This window comes from Podarcis tiliguerta, assembly GCF_965153285.1.
Source record: "Podarcis tiliguerta genome assembly, chromosome: 9".
Lineage (NCBI taxonomy): Eukaryota > Metazoa > Chordata > Lepidosauria > Squamata > Lacertidae > Podarcis > Podarcis tiliguerta.
In genome coordinates, this window is record NC_139542.1 from 63878832 (window position 1) to 63900215 (window position 21384).

Sequence of the window (21384 nt, forward strand, 5' to 3'; positions counted from 1 at the left end):
AGTTGGAAGATGAGTGGGTGAGCAGAGGGGGTAAATGGTTGAGTTCAAAGTGCTTGAAGGGGACTTATTGTAGCTCGATGATCTGACTATAGCAGCTGCTACAGGCACCTGGGGACCTCAGAATACAATGAATACCCATCAGACTTCAAAACCTTCCCCAGCCCCACATCATTTCTCAAAAAAGCTAGTATTCACTATACTTGAGCATGGAAGAACATGGTTTACTTGCAATTGCTGGCTCACTGGAAGGACAGATCCTGAAGCTGAGGCTCCAATACTTTGTCCACCTCATGAGAAGACTCCCTGGAGAAGACCCTGATGTTGGGAAAGATGGAGGGCACAAGGAGAAGGGGATGACAGAGGACGAGATGGTTGGACAGTGTTCTCACAGCTACTAACATGAGTTTGACCAAACTGCAGGAGGCAGTGGAAGACAGGAGTGCCTGGCGTGCTCTGGTCCATGGGGTCACAAAGAGTCGGACACGACTAAATGACTAAACAACAACAGAACAGTCAAATGGAGGCATATCCCATTTCTTTTTCTTGTGTTTCTAAATTTGATCCACTTACAAAACATCTGGAAATTGACGCAGGGGTGGTGGGGGTAATAGTTCCACAGCTATAATATTCCATCACAGTTTTAATCTATTGCCTTGTATTTGTGCAGATTCCTAATCCCATAAGTGGCACAGGGACAACTGATAGGCTATACGTTTTATATTTCTGCGCACAAAATTATAGAAAGCTGTATTGAAGAGGGAAGCAGAATGCAGCAGGCAAAAGGCAAACCCTGTTAACTAACAAGGACGTTTTGCTTCATCTACCCAAAGAAAAAAGTGATCAACGGTGTTTTTCCTACTTAATGCCTATAAACAGCTTAGTGGAAGAATAATGCTTTTCTAAAATGATGCATACCGCTAAGAAATGTTTCCTTTTAGAGAAAACATATACAAAGATTAGGACTGTCTCTGTGTGTCATGATTTTGCACTGAGTTAGAGCCCAGATAATTATCAGAGTGCCAAATGATGTAAATCAGAGCAAAAAGATTTCACAGAAGCATCACTCCAGCTGCATTTCAAGAGGAGTCATTGACTTATGTTGCAAATGGGCCTTCTGGAAGGAAAGGCACTATTACCTACAGACATAGACTGGAAAAGAACTTCCACCTAGCCAGAAGAATACTGGCTTAGCCAGAACTCCATCATTCCTCCGAAAGGCCTCTCCTCCTTCCGGAGGGGAGGTGTTGTGAGCGGGAGATGATTCCCGCGTCACGCAGGGGGCGTTCTGCCCACTGCCCCATTCACATGGCTGTTGCGCCATGCCCCCGGCTGAGCACCCAACCGGGGGGCTTGGTGGGGGCGTGGTTTGCTGCTCAAATGCAGCCGCACCAGCCATTCTGCCCATTGCGCTCACCTTCCCGCATCGAGTCACCCACCCACCACTCCCTTTAGGGCTTAGTTTTTCTCTTGAACTTGCTATGGACCTATGGTTCGTCGCCCAGGTTGCCCAGGGGACCTGGTAGGATTTTTTTCCAACTGGCAAATTGGCACCGGCCTCTTGGTTTTTTTCGCCTACCTCATAGCAATCATCACAACTTTCTTGGTATTTGGCGGTTAGGCATTGGAATGTGTTGTTGGTGTGTGGAAGGGCAAGGTGTGGCCATTGCCTACCCCTTCAATTTTGGGTATTCCGTTAAAGGAATCCGGCGGTCGTGGATCCTGCCCGATGCCTGTGTGGCGGGGGGCCATGGCACGACCCTCGGTGACATCAGGGGAGAGCTTATAGTTGTATTAGCATCAACTGGCTCCCCCTACTGGTGGTTAACCCCTCATCAGACTCACCCCTCATCCTGAGTGGGTGGAGTCAAATTGCTCTTGTCCAATGCCTAAGCCAATACCTTCTCACATGCTGTAATCAATAAAGTTGTGGCCTTTTCTTGCCCATTAACCTTATACACTGTGTCCACGTGTCTTTATTCCACCAAGCGGGGATCGGGCCCTCGAATCACAAATACTTTTACCACCTAGAATGATTATTTGTGTTCAGCCAGCAACACTCATTCAACCCCTAATAGACTTTACCTCCCCTTGAGGAAATCCAAACCAGCTTGCTCTGCCTAGCCAACTCCACCAGGATAGTTCGAACCCCAACTGTCCACCCTGTAATTAGGCCCTCTCACAGAGTCAAATCCCTATATCCCCATTAAATTGTAAGGTTCCAGGTTAAACTTCTCTCTGTGTGTGTGCTTGTGATTGGTAGCAACCAGGAGGCAAGCCCATGACCTGTCCATCACATGGCTGCCCTTTCTGGTCATTGAGTTGCACTCTGGGAAGTACCAAAGCAAATGGCGATGCAGACTGAGGACAGGATACACTGATCTTACACGGGTAAAATAAAGGGCATCCTTGCCAACTGCCCTTGGATGTGATCTTGCTACTCCAGTCAATAACTTTTCCATATTTAACTAGGGCACAGAAGATGCAATGCAAGACTGCCATTCACTTGTCAAGTTGGCCTTGGAGAAGCAAGATTTTTTTCCGGTACTTTATCCTATATGTGTTCTGCATTTTAAGCAAGAGGATGTCTCTGAACAGAAACCTGGACTGTCCTTTCTGTGCAGCCAGATGGTATCTGTGACTCTTATTAAAATGGTTCGTTTTCTTGGCTTTCCTGCCCATGTCTTGTCTTAGTTTTTCTCTCTCTTACACTTATAAGAACCTCACACAAAGTGAGGTCTTTTGTCAGGCATCAGGATATGCTAATAATGTTGTCCTGTGAGGATGGTATTAAGTCTGAGGGTTTTTTTTCCCTTCACATTTTCTGTAGCTGTGTGCAGATAGCTGGGTAGAAAAGGATTTCTCTCATTCTCTTTGACCCTGCTATCTTGCATCTTTTACGAAGGTATTTTGAGGTGAGCTATTTTACATCTGTAACCTTTTTTATAACAGATGATCCTCCTTAAGGGAGCAAGTTCATAGCTTTCTTTGTTAGAAACTTATTCAAGAATATTACTTGCCCCAAAATGGAAAGAAGCAGAAGTCCCAGCAAAGGAAGGGTGGATACCAAAACTTACGGAATATGCAGAAATGGCAAAACTTACTGGAAGGATAAGAAATCAAGATAACTTTTTTTATTATTATTATAGAAGAATGGAAATGGTTTATTGACTATTTACAGGGGGAAAATATAAACAGATAAAAACATTGGCAGGATTATTGTAACAACCTGCAGTTTTATAAGAGTATATATTTAAAGAAGATGAATAAATGAGTAAGTTAAGTTAATCTGGATATGCAGAAGATATTAAAAACAAATTTAAGGAACAGCAGAAAGAGGGGGATGAAAGTCAAATTTTGAAATGTCAGAATGAATGTAAAATTAGTGAAATGTACAAAACTAGTGAAATGTATCAAGTTGAAAAGTATAAATAAATAAAAAAAAAAACAGTTCAGAACTTTCATTGCCTGTGCAAAAACATTGGTAATCCCAAGGAATTTATCCAACAATGGGGGTGAGTTAGTGGTGACACTCACCCCATTAGAAAATCATTCAGAAGAAAACCAAGGCATTTGTAATTATTATTGTTTTCCATTCTTGCTCTAATCTGTTAGTCTTTAATTGGTGGATCTGAACCACAACTTGGTTGAAACAGCAATATTGCTACCAAACAAATATATGATAAAAAAATGACATTTAGGCTAAAGATCTGGAAAGGGTGAAGACAATTGTCCTAGTCTAACCACAAGCTTGTTATATCTACTGTTGTACAATTCCAGCTTCTTACTATGAGATATGAGATACCGTATTTTTTGCTCTATAAGTCTCACTTTTTCCCTCCTAAAAAGTAAGGGGAAATGTGTGTGCGTCTTATGGAGCGAATGCAGGCTCCGCAGCTATCCCAGAAGCCAGAACAGCAAGAGGGATCGCTGCTTTCGCTGCACAGCGATCCCTCTTCTTGTTCTGGCTTCTGAGCTTCAGAATATATTTTTTCTTGTTTTCCTCCTCCAAAAACTAGGTGCATCTTATGGTCTGGTACGTCTTATAGCGCGACAAATACAATACTTTCTGCCTTCACATGCCTAAGCTACAGCTGATACACATTAGATGGCTAACCTTGTGATGTTATGCTTGGCATAGAATTCCCCTTCACTTTAGGGCAGATCTTTTATGGTTGGGTAATTAATAATAATAATAATAATAATAACAATAATAATAATAATTTATTTATACCCCGCCCTCCCCGGCCAGAGCCGGGCTCAGGGCAGCTAACACCAGTAAAATTACAATTTTTAAAAAACCAAATTAAAATACAGGTTAAAATGTAATTTAAAATGCAGCCTCATTTTAATAGTAGCCCATGGATCAAAACCATAAGGGGAGGGAAACATAAGGGTCAGACTGAGTCCAAACCAAAGGTGGAACAGCTCTGTCTTGCAGGCCCTGCAGAAAGATGTCAAGTCCCGCGGGGTTCTGGTCTCATGTGACAGAACGTACCACCAAGTCGGGGCCAGTACTGAAAAGGCCCTGGCCCTAGTTAAGACCAATCTAACCACCTTGTGACTTGGGACCTCCAAGGTGTTGTCATTTGAGGACCTTGAGGTGCTCTGCAGGGCATACCAGGAGAGACGGTCCCATAGGTACATGGGTCCTAGGCCACATAGGGCTTTAAAGGTAAAACCAGCACCTTAAACCTGACCCTGTACTCCACATGCATCAACTTGCTGGAATTATGTTTACTTTGAAGTAGGGGCAGGAGGTGGATCCCCTTTTAGCAAGAATTTATGCAACTTCATTTCAGTTCAGCTGTGGCTAAATCTGTGTCATTTAATATGCTTCACATCTGAACTCCAGATCTCCGCAGCCTGCACATTAATGAAACATGTCACTTAATTAAGCTAAGCAGAGAAAGCCTTCAACGATCAAAGTAATTAGGGAAAGATGTATAAGGGGTCAAATAAAGAGATAATAATAAATGGGGGGCACAGTATCCCCTCAAACTGTGGCATCTTGTGGGTCAGCTCAGGAAATAATTTCCTTACCTGCCTTCCATCTTACATTATGTTCAAACGCTTTAATGATTTCACACATTTGATTTCTGCAGCACTTACATAAAAAGTTCCTTGCCACCAATGCAAAGTATTTTAAAATGCTAAATATATTAACAGGGTGGAGGCTTAAGAATAATGTAGTTAGGACTGTCACAACAGTCTCCTCTCAATGAACAGAAGTGCTTAATCCATTCTTAGTGCCGATATTGTTTATGCTTTTTCCACTTTCCCGAGGTTTTGGGTTTTTTTAAAGAACTCATTGTAATGTCTTAAAGGTAGCTGCTAGCTCTTACAATTATTTCTCACTGTCTGCCAGTGAGTCAGTTAAAAGAAAGAAGGCAAGGAAACTTAGGAATTTGCTGATCTTCAATTATGATTTCTTCTCCCAATCTCTTTTATGCTTGTTACTTAAAAAAATAAAAATTAAACTGGAAGGAATATGTCAATAAATATTTGCAGTCCTATATTCTGAGCACCTGTAAAATTAAACCCTTTAAATAGTTTTGCTATCTTTGCTTTGGAAAAAGGCTGTGATTTGCAATAGATTTCATATAACTTAATTACGTTGGAGTATTAAGAAGTTACGCTTATCAAATCCCTTCTGCCTATTTCACTTAATTATCACTCAAAAGCTGTTTTCCCTCAGTCGGCAAGAGAAGAAGTAGTTTGTTGGAAACCCCAAACTACTGTTATCTCTCACCACCTTTGCAGAAATCATGGAAAGAGGATTTAATCACAGGGGAAATATCTTGAAAGAGGCAAATTAACGAACTATGAGATGAGTGCCTTCCTTTGCAATATGGATACGTATCATCTAAAGCATTGGTGAAAATGTTTCACACTGAATAAAGGATAAGGTATAAACATGAAATGACATGTTTTTTCTAGGGACATCCTGGAAACCGGGAGGGCAAATTCAGAGATGAGCAGTGCTGGGATAGCCTGGTCATTTCTAAAAGAAATGTTTCTGTGTAGTGTCTACAATAATGAAATACAATAATACACTGATGTTACACGGGTAAAATAAAGGGCATCCTTGCCAACTGCCCTTGGATGTGATCCTGTTACTCTAGTCAATAGCTTTTCCATATTTAACTAGGGCACAGAGGATGTGTCAGGGAACTGCCATCGGCTCAGAGCCGAGAGGGGGAAAGGCAGACGGATTACAGAGAGCCTCGGAAAATAGTGGGAAGCAGCACTTCCTCAGCGGACGAAGGAAGCCACGCCTCTAGTGGGGAAGAGCTGTAAGGCTCGGATAATAATAATAATAATTTATTATTTGTACCCCGCCCATCCGGCTGGGCTTCCCCAGCCACTTTGGGTGGCTTCCAAAAGAATATATTAAAATACTCTAATACATCAAACATTAAAAGCTTCCCTAAACAGGGCTGCCTTCAGATGTCTTCTAGTTGTTGTTCTCTTTGACATCTGGTGGGAGGGCATTCTACAGGGAAGGTGCCACTACCGAAAAGGCCCTCTGCCTGGTTCCATGTAACTTGGCTTCTTGCAGTGAGGGAACCGCCAGAAGGCCCTTGGCGCTGGACCTCAGTGTCCGGGCGGAACGATGGGGGTGGAGACGCTCCTTCAGATATACTGGACCGAGGCCATTTAGGGCTTTAAAGGTCAGTACCAATACTTTGAATTGTGCTCGGAAATGTACTGTTGTGCTCGGAGGAGGCAAGGCGGTGCCAGGACACCTTGCCTCAGCAAAGCGGGGAGGAGGGAGGTCCCCCTTTACCCAAGCCTTCCTTGCGCAATAGGCTTTCACGCAGAGAGGGGAGAGAGGGGAGGCGTAGGCTGGGGGTCAAGAAACTACTCTGCTGGGGAAGGTTTAAGGACCGCCCACTCTCAGATTCTGCCAGTGAATGAGCAACACATGGAATAGAGGCGTTCTGCATTGTAAAGCGTGTTCTCCTTCATGGAGAGCAGGTGTTGCGGTGGGGGCCGCCAGGACACTCCAAAGTTGGGGGCGGGCTAATTGTTCGTTGGCCACTGATACGATTGGGCTCCCTAGAATTAGGGTTGTTCGCTTTGACCTTGCTATGCCTGTCATGGGGTCGTCTGCTCTTGGGGCAGGGGCCTGGTAGGAATTTTGTCCATCTGGCTGATTGGCTGGGGCCATTTGGTTTTTGCCTACTGCGTAGCAAATCGTCACAACTTGTAAGGTTGCGGTTAGACATTGGTTTATGGTTTGGTTGGTTGAGGGGAAGTGGTTGAGTGCCTGCCCTTGGTAGGTTGAGTGCCTACCCCTCTAATGCGGCTGCTGCAAGGGATTCCGTTAAAGGAATTGGGAGCTAACTATTGCTTGTCCACTCTGTCAAGGCGGCTCGGGCCATAGCAATGAGCTCCTGGTTGCATTTGGGGTGAGGGCAGGTTCCCTGCTCCACGTAACCCCCAAGTGTATTCCCCTATTCTGACTTTCGCATCCTGCGGAATGTCAGTCTGTCCCCCATGGTGGGGGCAGATAGCAACCAATGCCTAAGCAACCACTCACAAATTTGTATTTCAATAAAGTTGTGGCCAAAATTATGCCAAAAATCTTAAACAAAAAATTCTGTGTGATGTGTGAGTTATTGGGGTGGCCCTGGGGACCTCGACACGCAAAGGTTTTAGCACCAATAATAAAGCTTTTGAAAAGACCAGTGTGGCATCTTGCCTGATCGCTCTCGAGCAACCACACCAATAGGCATAACAGGATGCAATGCAAGACTGCCATTTACTTGTCAAGTTGGCCTTGGAGAAGCAAGATTCTTTCGGTCCTTTATTGTGACAGTTGTTCTAAGTTTCTGTTTCTTACTTGGTATACTCTCCAAAAATGCTTTTCTTTTCTTTTTTTCTTTTTTTGTGGTAAATCTTTATTGATTTAAAATACAAACGGCAACGAAAGTAAATATAGAAAAGTTAAATACAAAAAGAAGAAAACATCAAGACATAAAAGTAGGGGGAAATGTAAAAAGGCAAAAAAGAAAAGGAGAAAAAGGGGGGAAAGTCAAAAATTTATACAAAATCATATCTTCCAAATAAAAATTTCTGCATAAAGCTTCCAATCCAATTATACTATTTCTGTTGTCATGGTTTTGTCACACAGCTTTATATCCTTTTTCATACATCACACTAAAGTATTTGTTTCATTCCTTTTTGTTCACAAGTATCATTCAAGTTCTGCTAGGATGGTATTATTTTTACAATATAATCTTATGTATTCCTTAAATATTTTCCATTCTGCATACGTTTTCTGATTTAAAGCTCCCCTGACTTTTCCCGTCAACTTTGCTAGTTGGAAATATTCTGTCATTAAGTTTCTGCCATTCTGCTATCGTTGGTGTTGTTTTTCTAACTAGGTAAAGGCAAAGGACCCCCGGACAGTTAGGTCCAGTCAAAGGCAACTATGGGGTTTTGGCACTCATCTCACTTTCAGGCCGAGGGAGCAGGTGTTTGTCCACAGACAGCATTCCGGGTCATGCGGCAGCAGGACTAAACCGCTTCTGGTGCAATGGGACACAGTGATGGAAAAGCCGTTTACCTTCCCGCTGCAGTGGTACCTATTTATCTACTGGCACTGGTATGTTTTAGAGCTGCTAGGTTGGCAGGAGCTGGGACAGACAAAGGGAGCTCACCCCGTCACGGGGATTCAAACTGCCGACCTTCTGATTGGCAAGCTCAAGAAGCCCGGTGGTTTAGAATACAGCTTCTCTAACTAATACCACTTGTGGAACATTTTGAGTTTTTCTAGATTTGAGTTACTGTCATAAAAGCCAGGGCTGCATACATGAAGGTCTCATGGTATTTCCCACAACAACCATTTTAAAGTCAGTTGGGTTGAGGGTAGGAATGGGGCAGAATTTTTTCCCGTTTGCATTTAAAGGCAAACTTAGTCTAATTCACATTTTCTAAAACAGTACCTGGCATCCTTCAGAACTGTCACTTCTCCAAATTTTTCAGTGCAGTTCTCTGTCCAAGTTGGACATGGGTGGCGCTGTGGGTTAAACCACAGACCCTAGGGCTTGCTGATTGGAAAGTTGGCGGTTCGAATCCCCATGACGGGGTGAGCTCCCGTTGCTCGGTCCCTGCTCCTGCCAACCTAGCAGTTCGAAAGCACGAAGTGCAAGTAGATAAATAGGTACCACTCCGGCGGGAAGGTAAACGGCGTTTCCGTGCACTGTTCTGGTTCACCAGAAGCGGCTTAGTCATGCTGGCCACATGACCTGGAAGCTGTACACCAGCTCCCTCGGCCAATAAAGCGAGATGAGCGCCGTAACCCCAGAGTCGGTCACGACTGGACCTAATGGTCAGGGGTCCCTTTACCTTTACCTTACTCTGTCCAAGTAATGTGAACAAAAATGCATGTCCTAGGGCAAATTATGCATATTACATACCCTCCAACCTTTCTCCGATGAAAATAGGGAAGACCCATTCCATAATGATAATTTTACTATTTATACCCCACACATCTTACTGGATTGCTCCAGCCACTCTGGGCAGCTTCCAACATACAGTATATAAAAACATAATAAAACGTTAAACGTTTTATACAGGATACAGGATCGCCTTCAAATGCCTCGGGGGTCAAATAATTCCATACCCTCCAACATTTCTCCAGTGGAAATAGGGACATCCTAAGGAAAAGTGGGACATTCCGGGATCAAATCAGAAACCGGGACGGCTTCTCAAAATCAGGGACGTCCCTGGAAAATAGGGACCCTCCGTCTGATATTACTGCATATATTAGTGAAACTAGCATTCAGTATATTGGGAGGGAAATATTTGCAAAAACATGTACATTAGGTATAGTTATACAGAAAATGTGTCGTTCTTAGAAATCTGCCAATGAATTTTCAAAACAACTTGTACAAAATTACAAATGGATGTGGAAATGTAAAAAACTGGACATAAGAAAGGAAAAGTGAGAAACTAGGATAAATTGAAAATGCCAACCCCTAGCTGAGTGATAATAATTTGTCCTGGGTTCTTCATAGATGACTGGGAACCCACATCTAGCCAGCCCAATTATAGTGCTCTGTTCTCTCAAATACATGTGGCAAATGTACTGAGATACAGTCTGTTCCTTCAATATCATCTGGTCATTTCAGCACGAACAAATTAAAGAGAGATAAAAAGCTACTTTGGTAATTGTACTTTAGGAAATAAGGGAAGGTGCTCTGCTTAATGATACAGTGATTTAAGGAATTTAGGAAGTACATGAATCCACAGTGAAAATTAAATGCAAGAATGAGATCTGTGAAGATTAGCCGTGTGGGAAATGATTATGGGGCCTTAAGAGAGATCAGGAAAAATATATGACAAATGGGGGGGGGGGTATTGAAAAGGTTAGCTGTCGACATAATTGCCATGCATATACAGAATGTGGCTCATGCTCAGCAGATGTGATTCAGGCTGTGGATCAGATATGGGCAAAAGGATAATCAAGCCGAGCTAATTCTTATCTAGATTCTCCTTTCTGTGGAACTGAGGGTCCGGGCATCTGCTTGCAAGATTTGAAATCATAGCAAAGGTTGAATGGAAGTGAAGTCGGACCTGAATTCAGCCTCATTCTGCTGGACCAAGCCTATCTGCAAAGATTCTTCTGAGGATAAAATAAGGAGAGTTGAACCAAGGACATCATTCTGAGCAACGTGGAGGAAAGCTGGCATACAAGGGTACAGTGGTACCCCGCAAGACAAATGCCTCGCAAGATGGAAAACCCGCTAGACGGAAGGGTTTTCCGTTTTTCGATGCACTTCGCAAGACGAATTTCCCTATGGGCTTGCTTCGCAAGACGAAAATGTCTTGCGAGTCTTGAGATTTTTTTTCGCTCCCCACCCCCTTTTTCTAAACCGCTAAACCGCTAATAGCCTTTTAGCAGCTAATCCGCTAATCCCTTAAGCCTTTAATAGTCGCTAATAGCCGCTAAACCTCTAATAGCGCTAATCCGCTAAGCCACTAATAGGGTTGCTTCACAAGACGAAAAAACCGCTAGACGAAGAGACTCGCGGAACGAATTAATTTTGTCTTGCGAGGCACCACTGTATAAATACATCAATTCAGAGGAGAAGATGCATTTACCTACAAATTAAATTGTTTAAAAAAATTAAGTTGCTAGACTAGGGGTCACCAACCTTTGAGGAACTGTGGGCACATTTGCAAACTGGACTTATGTGGTGACCACAGACTGCAACAGACTGCAACCAGGTATCCCATGAGCTGTTCGTTTGGCTAAAATAGAATGCTTCGTTATATATAGTTTCAGCTAGAGGAAGAGACCCCACTGTTGGTGACCCCTTCTAAAGTGTATAAGGGGCAGATGGGGCTCCTCAGCCTGGGAAGGCAGCCCATCTTGGAGAAGGAAAACCCTGATCCTAAACTTCCATTGCCTTCTAAGTAGCACCTTAGAGAACAACTAAGTTTGTTATTGGTATGAGCTTTCGTGTGCATGCACACTTCTTCAGATACCTGGACTTCCATTTCATGATGCTCAGTGTGGTGCCTTCCATAGTTCTAGTTACAGGTAGATAGCTGTGTTGGTCTGCCGTAGTCGAAACAACAACAACAAAATTCCTTCCACTAGCACCTTAAAAAAGGTAAAGGGACCCCTGACCATTAGGTCCAGTCGTGATCGACTCTGGGGTCGTGGCGCTCATCTTGCTTTATTGGCTGAGGGAGCCGGTGTACAGCTTTCAGGTCATGTGGCCAGCATGACTAAGCCACTTCTGGCAAACCAGAGCAGCACACAGAAATGCCGTTTACCTTCCTGCCATAGCGGTATCTATTTATCTACTTGCACTTTGACGTGCTTTTGAACTGCTAGGTTGGCAGGAGCAGGGACCGAGCAATGGGAGCTCACCCTGTCGCGGGGATTTGAACCACCAACCTTCTGATCAGCAAGTCCTAGGCTCTGTGGTTTAACCCACAGGGCCACCCGCGTCCCTCCACTAGCACCTTAGAGACCAACTAAATTTGTTATTGGTATGAGCTTTCGTGTGCATGCACACTTCTTCAGATACTGAAGTTCTTCAGAAACTTAGTTGGTCTCTAAGGTGCTACTGGAAGGATTTTTTTTTATTTTGTTTCGACTACAGCAGACCAACACGGTTACCTACCTGTAACTAGAACTATGGAAGGCATTCCATTGCCTTGTGACTATATTCATGAGGAAGGCTTTGGGAGTAAACCCTGAGGAAAAATCTGTACCTGCTGCCTTGAGTCCCTAAAGCAGTTGGCAACTCCTGCAGCCAAGCTGGTGCCAAACGCCTTGCTCTGCTTTTGGAGAACTACCTGCTTGGCAGGGGGTTGGGCTCGATAACCCTTGTGGTCTCTTCCAACTCTGTGATTCTATGATTCTACCTGAAAATGATTCACAGGTGGTATTTAACTCTGAGTAGGCTTGCTAAGATGTATAAGACTGAATCAGATAAGTGCTGGAGATGCAAAGAGGTGGAGGGAACATTCCTTCATATGTGGCGGACTTGTAAAAGTATTGGGAGTACAGTGGTACCTCAGGTTACATACGCTTCAGGTTACAGACTCCACTAACCCAGAAATAGTACCTCGGGTTAAGAACTTTGCTTCAGGATGAGAACAGAAATCGTGCTCTGGCGGCACAGTGGCAGCAGAAGGCCCCATTAGCTAAAGTGGTGTTTCAGGTTAAGAACAGTTTCAGGTTAAGAACAGACCTCCGGAACGAATGAAGTACTTAACCTGAGGTACCACTGTATTGGGAATTGGGGGGGGGATGCTTAAAAATACTTTTCCCCCAAAAGCCAGAGTCCTTTCTCTTGGGGATAATTCAGACTGAAATTCCCAGGTTATTTATGTTTGCCACTACTGCGGCCCATGTTTTGTTAGCCCAAAAATGAAAACAAGCAAGGTCCCAACCAAAGAAGGATGGCAACTTAAACTGAGGGAATATGTGTAGCTTGCAGATCTAACTTTCTTTTTGACAGAATTCTTTTTGACAGAATTACAAGCCTGGTAGATGAAGGGAACGCAGTGGATGTAGTCTACCTTGATTTCAGCAAGGCATTTGACAAGGTGCCCCATGATATTCTTGTAAAGAAGCTGGTAAAATGCGGTCTTGACTATGCTACCACTCAGTGGATTTGTAACTGGCTGACTGACCGGACCCAAAGGGTGCTCATCAATGGTTCCTCTTCATCTTGGAGAAGAGTGACTAGTGGGGTGCCACAGGGTTCTGTCTTGGGCCCGGTCTTATTCAACATCTTTATCAACGACTTGGATGATGGACTCAAGGGCATCCTGATCAAATTTGCAGATGACACCAAACTGGGAGGGGTGGCTAACACCCCAGAAGACAGGATCACACTTCAAAACGACCTTGACAGATTAGAGAACTGGGCCAAAACAAACAAGATGAATTTTAACAGGGAGAAATGTAAAGTATTGCACTTGGGCAAAAAAAATGAGAGGCACAAATACAAGATGGGTGACACCTGGCTTGAGAGCAGTACATGTGAAAAGGATCTAGGAGTCTTGGTTGACCACAAACTTAACATGAGCCAACAGTGTGACGCGGCAGCTAAAAAAGCCAATGCAATTCTGGGCTGCATCAATAGGAGTATAGCATCTAGATCAAGGGAAGTTATAGTGCCACTGTATTCTGCTCTGGTCAGACCTCACCTGGAGTACTGTGTCCAGTTCTGGGCACCACAGTTCAAGAAGGACACTGACAAACTAGAACGTGTACAGAGGAGGGCAACCAAAATGGTCAAAGGCCTGGAAACAATGCCTTATGAGGATCGGCTAAGGGAGCTGGGCATGTTTAGCCTGGAGAAGAGGAGGTTAAGGGGTGATATGATAGCCATGTTCAAATATATAAAAGGATGTCACATAGAGGAGGGAGAAAGGTTGTTTTCTGCTGCTCCAGAGAAGCGGACACGGAGCAATGGATACAAACTACAAGAAAGAAGATTCCACCTAAACATTAGGAAGAACTTCCTGACAGTAAGAGCTGTTCGACAGTGGAATTTGCTGCCAAGGAGTGTGGTGGAGTCTCCTTCTTTGGAGGTCTTTAAGCAGAGGCTTGACAACCATATGTCAGGAGTGCTCTGATGGTGTTTCCTGCTTGGCAGGGGGTTGGACTCGATGACCCTTGTGGTCTCTTCCAACTCTATGATTCTATGATTCTATGATTCTATGAACTTATAGAATAAGAGAATAAGAAGAACATGCATTTAAAGAAGATTGCAAAATGTTTATTGCATATATGGGAAATAACTGTGTACAGCTGAAGATACTGGCAGCATTAAGATAAATTCAACAGTGTAAACAAGTTTTGATGGATGCAATAATGGAATACTGAATGGTGTTGTTTTTGTAAAACATGCAGGGATTTATGATATGTAAAATGAACCACAGAAAAAGAATGGAAGTCACTGATATGTTAAGGATGTAAAATGAGTATTTTAAATTGTAAAACAGAGAATTCAATAAGATATATTGTTCTGCTTTCCTTTGGACCACATCAGCGAGGCTGAGAATGGGGTCATGTCACCTGGGCACCCCAGAGAGGTCACTTTGGTGTTGGTGATGCAGCAAAAGCAACCCGGGAGGCAGCAGTTATGAGTTACCAGTCTCTGCAGCCACAGCAGGTGCCATGATTCTCCACGGGTTTGACTTCATCCCCAGAGGTCTCTCAAGACAGATAGATGCCAATGAGCATGAAGTACATGATCCAATTCTTGGGCCATATCCATTGGCAGAGGAAGAGGAGTGCGGTGGAAGTGCACTGCCCCCAGCAGCACGATCCTGGTGGGGTGCTGTGGCGATCACACAGAGTCCCCGGATGTTTGAAGGTCTATTGATCCCTGTGCCACCACTATGATCACTTTCCCGATGCCACCAACCTGTTTCTCTTGGGTACACACAGAGTCCAGACAGTTGTTAACATTAAATCAAATAAGCAGGTTTATTTGATAAGCCTTAACAAGTTTATGGTTTCAGATAATTTTTCTTGACAGTTTCTTAATCCTAGTTTCTATACCAGTTTATACCTTTCCTAATAACTGCTACTGATTATCCCAACTGTCTATCTGACTGCTCCTATCGGCTTCTCTCACTCTCTCACAACACAACTCTGTTAGGATATTTCCGTTCCACCTTAAAAGGGAGCAGGATGTTTGTGTCACAGCCTGCGTATTTCCTGTTTCACAGGATGTTTCTGTTGTGTCTTTGTTTTCGTTTCTCTCTCTGTGCCGGAACACTGAAGCAGGCAGTCATGTTTTTCTTTGTTCTGATCAACACAGAAATAAACTTGTAAATAATGCTCTCCTGCGTGCATCTTTCCCTGTGCATTATCTGCTGATAGAGTGTGCATCGGCTCTGGAATGTGGCAAGCTATTTCTGGAGCTTCTGTCGCTAATTGCTGATACTGCGTGTCTACAGGAGATCAATGGACATCCGGAGACGACGTGGAGTCATGATGGACTTTGTCTCCATGGCAGTATCCCAACCCACAGACTTAATCTCCCTCTTCCTTCTCTAACTCCCAAATGAACTCCACACAACTCCAACTCTAACTCTAACTCCTCCCCTTGGGTTCCCACTGGCCAATTACATCACACTCATTTAACCCTTTCCTTATGACCCACCTAGGAGGCAAATGCCACAGGTGCCATCACAGCTGCCCCCCGCTCATGCTGGGCGCCACAGCCCCAGGATGTGCACCACGCCCCTATGGGTGGCACACCACACCCCACGATACGGTGCTGGAGCATGAAGCTCCCCCACTGGCCATACCATATTACAGAATTAGACCAGTTGCTGATTCTTTAAGGTTCCATCACATTGTTCCATCACAAGGTTCCGTCAAGGCACATGTTTCATATCCATATGGTGGACTTCCCATTTGGAGCTGTTCGATAACAATGGAAAGCCTGCCCTCATTTTCTCCTATCTGCAGAGAAAAGTACCCAGAGAAAGGCTTCCTGGTGTAAGGAGAAGTCATTTTTCTCCCCCCCCCCAAAAAAAAAGATTGTGATGACCAGCTAAATAAATAAGGTTTGGGGGAGTTGATTGCATCTTATACACTAAATGTGCCTAGTTCTTAGCCACCATTATGAATAAGTGATAGAATCCCCAGCTTCTGCAAATAAATAGAGTAGGGTTTTATGCAAATCACAGCTTTCTTTTGAGGTATCATGCTTTCTCAGCACTCCCTTGAGTGGCTGGCGATACCAATCTTTTCAACTGGGGAAGAGGGAGCCGTTTTTATGCCTTCTGTTCGTAGCTTTTCCTAATTACTGCTTCAACTGCTGACTGCGGGGAGAAAGCAACACTCTGACAATTGACAGATGGCGTTCCAAGTTTAGCAGGCCAGATCTGAGCACACTTCCAATTTGCATCAGGTAAGGAGCCAGGCCAGAAAGGCTCAGCCATACAAGATGAAATGAAAACCACGTCTGAAAATGATTTCACCTTTTGGCCGCTGCCGTTATCTGAACGGCCAGAAAAAATATTGGAGCTAAAAGCAGAGGGGGCTATTACAATTTCTATTATGAAGTTTTGCTATCTTCCTGTGGGCAGAATTACAAGTAATGATAAAAAAACAGAGTTTGCCTCCAGACTCGCTGCCCTATGTCAGGTTTTCCCTTCCCTACCCCTTGTTCTGACATCAACTGCCATTTTGTGTGCTTTCCCACCAGTGGCGTAGCGTGGGGGGTGCAGGGGGGGCCGGCCGCACCGGGCACAACATCTGGGGCGCGTGCGTGCGCGCTCGCAGCTCTCTGCCCCTACCTGGCTCACTCACTCTCTCTCACTGCAGTGCTGGCTGTGCGAATCTGATCCGAGCCGCCGGGTCGCCACCCACTGTGGAGGGGAGGGTGCCAGGGGTGTGGTGCAGTGCGGAGAGAGAGCGAGGGACTATATGGGGGAGGGACAGTGCAGCGGGAGGGTGCAAATTACTTGCATTGCCCCGGGTGCTGACAACCCACGCTACGCCACTGTTTCCCACAGAGGTAGTCAACGATGCAGCATGGAGGGCAGGAGAGCCTGGAACAGGAGAAGGGGACGACAGTGGACAAGATGGGTGGACAGTGTTCTCAAAGCTACCAACATGAGTTTGACCAGACTGCGGGAGGCAGTGGAAGACAGGAGTTCCTGGCATGCTCTGGTCCATGGGGTCACGAAGAGTTGGACACAACTAAACGACTAAACAACAACAATGCCACCTTTGTACCAAGGCTCTGATCCCTTGTGGACACTGCATTGGCAAAGTCTGACTGCCTCTGTCATTTAACTTTATATACAATCTTATTTGCGCATTCACCTTTGCAGATAGTAAAGGATAAAGTGTGAATCATTCACTCCCGCCAGGGAAGTGGTGTTTTGCTACATAGTACAAAATGCCTCACAACCAGAGACACACCCGCTAAATTTTTATTACTCATATACTTTGTTGCTTACCCTTCTCTTTCTGTAACATAGGCTTACGGTGGATTACATATTGATCAAGGCAACATCAATAAAACAGCAAAATGCAGACTATGCTAAAATGCTATGAAACAGAGCCTTTTGCAAGTCGCTTCACAGCATTCCCAAAGCCTCCTGGAAAAGCCTTGAACCAGAAGGAATGCAAAGATTAAGTCAAATGAGCCTTTAAAGAGAAGGAGTTCCAAAACTGTGTCACCACAACAACATCAAAAATGCCCCTTCCCCTTTCAGCAGTCTGTGTAAAAGTAGGCAAGGTATGTAAAAGCTCCTTAAAAAGAGATGTTGCCCTGGTGATGTTCAGAGGGGCAACTCCCTCTGGACTTCTTGTTGTTTAGTCATTTAGTTGTGTCCGACTCTTCGTGACCCCATGGACCAGAGCACGCCAGGCACTCCTGTCTTCCACTGCCTCCCTCAGTTTGGTCAAACTCATGCTGGTAGCTTCGAGAACACTGTCCAACCATCTCATCCTCTGTCGTCCCCTTCTCCTTGTGCCCTCCATCTTTCCCAACATCAGGGTCTTTTCCAGGGAGTCTTCTCTTCTCATGAGGTGGCCAAAGTATTGGAGCCTCAGCTTCACGATCTGTCCTTCCTGTGAGCACTCAGGGCTGATTTCCTTCAGAATGGATAGGTTTGATCTTCTTGCACTCCATGGGACTCTCAAGATTCTCCTCCAGCACCATAATTCAAAAGCATCAATTCTTCGGCAATCAGCCTTCTTTATGGCCCAGCTCTCACTTCCATACATCACTACTGGGAAAACCATGGCTTTAACTATACGGAACTTTGTTGGCAAGGTGATGTCTCTGCTTTTGACCCTCTGGACTTGCTGGCTCAATTCAGCAAATCAGGGCCCTGTGCGAGTCAGATAACTCACCTGAGCAGGGTGGCATAGGAGAAGCAGCAGCATACAGAGAGAAAGGAGGAAAAGGAGGAAAAACGCTATAAATAAGCCAGAAATAAAATCATTCTAACAAAAGGGGAGAAAACACTATGGAAAATCACGTAGAATTTTTTTTACTCTCCAGCGCCCTCTGGTGTTGCCTGTTTATAATGCATTCAAAACACCATTTCCTTACTAATGTAGCTGAGTCCAAAGTCTTCTGTAGCTTCCAATGCTGTTGCTTCTGTTCACAGTTGTGAACAAAGCCATAAAGAGTCCACAACTCCTGGCAAAGCACTGAGCCACTGATAGGAGCCAGGTTTTCTGGCTCTCATTCTGTACTCCAGAAATGAGGGATCTGTGGCCATCCAGATGTTGCTGGCTGATAGAAGTTGGAGCCCAACAACATAGGCAGGATCTACTCCTGTGACACTCAAAACATGACCTATGCCAAAAAATATTTAGAATATAATGGACCCCATTATGTTTGTTTACAAAGGGGCTATCTAAGGTATCTAACTGCTGGAGATGCAATAGGAATAATGCTTCTCTAAAACATATGTTTTTTCATTGTCCTATATTGAAAGATTTTTGGCAGAAGGTAACTGAAACTATCAACAGAACTGTACAGAACAAACTTACATTTACAGAGCAAAATATTCTCTTGAATTATATACCCAGCACATGGAACCTTACAAAAGGACAATACGAGTGGACTCTCCCTGCCCTTACCACAGCAAAAAAGACTGATGCTGATGAACTGGAAAAATAAAAATGCGGCTCCATTCTACCGTTGGATTGAAGACTTATACAAACTCACAACATATGAACAAATTGCCTATAAACACAGACTTGCCATGGCCAAATTCAGTGATATTTGGAATCCATTCTTACAAATAAAGTCATACCTCGAGTTACAGATGCTTTGGGTTGCGCGGTTTCGGGTTGCACACTGCGCCGAACCCAGAAGTACCAGAATGGGTTAGTTCCACGTTTTGGCGCTTACGCATGCGCAGAAGCGTCGAAGCGCGATCCGCAAGTGCACAGACGCACGGGTTGCGGGTTGCGAATGCTGCGGGTTGTGAACGTGCCTCCCACACCCATCACGTTCACAACCTGAGCGTCCACTGTACTGTCATAGGTTAAGATCTAGTGAAGAACAATCACAACCTTGTAAAGTATACACCTCCACTCTTGATCACCCGATCAACAGAATGATCTCCCCTCTTTAGCTGTTTTGCACAGATCAGCTATGCAGAGGGTGGCATTGTGCCTCTGTGTGTGTGCACTGTGCATGCAAAAGTATGCATGAGAGTGTGAGGTAAAGACACCCAACTTTTGGATACATCAGCAGCAGCATATAGCCCTAATCTAAATGCAGTGCTTTCTGGGTTTGTTTTCCATTGCATGGGATATAGTACTGGTGGCTTGTGGCTTTTTGGGGGGTAATATTTGCTCTGTTTGCATATATAGAGATGCATAGAGGAGGCACTCCTGCAAGGCAGCAGATCTGCTACCTGGCAACAGAGACCCATAGAAAAGTATCCTGCATCCCTTAAATGCCTCTGGCAAGCTCATAGCTCTCTCGCTCTGCTATTATTGTTAGAATTCCTGTTCCATGATTGCAGTCATGGGATTTTTTGTCTGTCACATGGTGGTGTATGTTTTGAATCCACAAAGTGGGAAGTGACGGAGACAAGATGTTTGTGTTACTGTGTTCCGTGAAGTGGGACTATTGTCCTTTGTTCTTTTTCTCTTTGCTGTCTGATGCTAGAGAGAGAGGAAGCCATGTTGCAGGGCTCCGTGTGTGTTTATATGTAAATAAAGGTAGATTAGCCAAAATGCTGAGTTGCTGAGGTCTGTTACGCAAACTGCGAAGACTCTGCGGATCCCTAAGTGTGCCGGTGTCTGTTTGCATCGGTCGCTGTGATGTTCGGGCAGAAGAAAGCTTTTGAAGCTCCCGAACAATCAACCAGGAGGGAGGGAACATGCCAGTCGTGCATGTGTCTCTGCCAGGGTCCTACTCGAGTGTAGGACCAGCTCCTGACAATTATTGCCCTTGCCTCTCTCTCTTCTGGGCTGACTTCTAGCAGGGGCAGAGGAATGGGGTGTGGTGGGGGCAGGCCGCCCCGGGTGTCACCACTGAGGGGGTGACAAAATGGTGGGCGGCACTCACCACAGGGTCTGCAGCGTGCCCAAGTCACGCGTCTCTCTTGGGAGTGACGCGGTGGCTTGGGCGCCCGCAGGCTCCGCGCTGCCCCAAATGCCCAATCGGCTTGCTCTGCCGCGGACTGCTAGCTCTCGTTTTTCACACACATGCAATAATTCTCTGGTGCAGGTGCAAACTTTGTCAGTGCTTTTGGGCATGACATTTAGAAGAATCTCAACTGCCAGACAAACATATCTCCCCAATTCTTATCTCCCATCAGGCAAGCCTTCTGAGCTATTAGGCTAAAAAGGAAACGGTTGACAAGCAACCACAACACCGCCTTCTATGGCTAAGCGGGAACATTGAGAATTATTAAGCTTGGGCTACAATGCACATATCAAGAAGCCCTGTGATAGATTGTTCAATCCTTTTTAATAGATATTGGATATCCTTGCTGTCCCAAGCTATATTGATGAATCCCTGATGTATTTATTTTTAAGGAGCTGAACAAACAGTACTTCAAATCATGCATGGAAAACTGTATAATCCCCCTATTAGCCAGCAGCTTTAAATCTAATTTTGAACAAACTGGAAAGAATGATTAGATGACAAATGATCGTATTAATGTTTTCCCTTTTGCTGTACCGCTATTCCCAATTGCTGAGGTTGCTGCCTATAAACAACTTAAAGCATTTGCTCTTGATTTAGGCTAGGTACACATTAGCGGCTTAAAATGCCCTGAGGTCGTTTCCCCCGATGCGTTTCGAGTTGAGTTTTTTGTGTTGCTCTACACATGGGCTGGGGGGGATGATGTCTTCACTTGATATGCATTACTTGCTTGACTTCCCCACATGTGAAAACA